Here is a 900-nt window from a genome sequence, read left to right as displayed (position 1 = left end):
TACAGTTAGTTACTCCCATACAGTTGCTCCTCTAGCAGCGCAATCCTATGCATGCTTGCTCAGAGTAGTAAGTCCTAGAGTGTTCAGTGGGGCTTACTTACTCCCAAGAAAGCGCTCCTAGAACTGCAATCCCAGACACATGCACAAAGGGGTAAGTCCCAAAGAACACAGTGGGATTTGGATGTTTGGAACTGCTGTTAATGCGTGGCTGGGGCAGCACATCGCTGCGGCAATGATATCTACCCTATTGAATTAAGTCGGTCGGCGGATGAGTGGGTGGGTACCTGCATTATAGGATGGAGCAGATACTTATACGGAGGTTAACACCCCCCGTGGAATTCGCCACTGACTGGGTGGGGTATACAGCTGTGCGGGACTACAGCTTTCTGCCTTTGGTCACACGACGAGAGTTCCTCTGAGCATGAACAGAAAGCACCTCCGAGCACAGCCCGCCTGGAATCATCTGGGAAGTTGCATCCGCTTTTTAACACAGGCCTGAGCTCCGGAGCTCCTCTCTTTGAATCGCAGAATAGAACGGTAGAGTTGGAAGGGACCGCGAGGGTCATCTAGTCCAACCCCCTGCAATGCAGGGCTCTTTATTTGCCCAACGTGGGGCTTGAACCCGCAACCTTGAGATTAAGAGCCACATGCTCTATCGACCGAAGATTCTTCGGATCAGGGAAGCTCCCGCGGGTCTGTCCCTTTAGCCCCGCTCTCAGCAAGACCAGAATCGCACGGGAGTTCGACGGCCGCGCAGAAGAGGAGCGCCCGCGGCTCAGCAGCGCTGCGAAACGGGCGAACCCCAACCGCGCGAACTGCTCCCTTCTCCCCCCCCCCCGCGGAGGAAGCCCCGCCCCGCTCCTGACTATTGGGCGCCACAGCCGGAGCGGCACTGAGGCG

This window comes from Podarcis gaigeae, assembly GCF_964106915.1.
Source record: "Podarcis gaigeae genome assembly, chromosome: 1".
Classification (NCBI taxonomy): Eukaryota; Metazoa; Chordata; class Lepidosauria; order Squamata; family Lacertidae; genus Podarcis; species Podarcis gaigeae.
Note: the sequence above shows the minus strand (reverse complement) of the source record.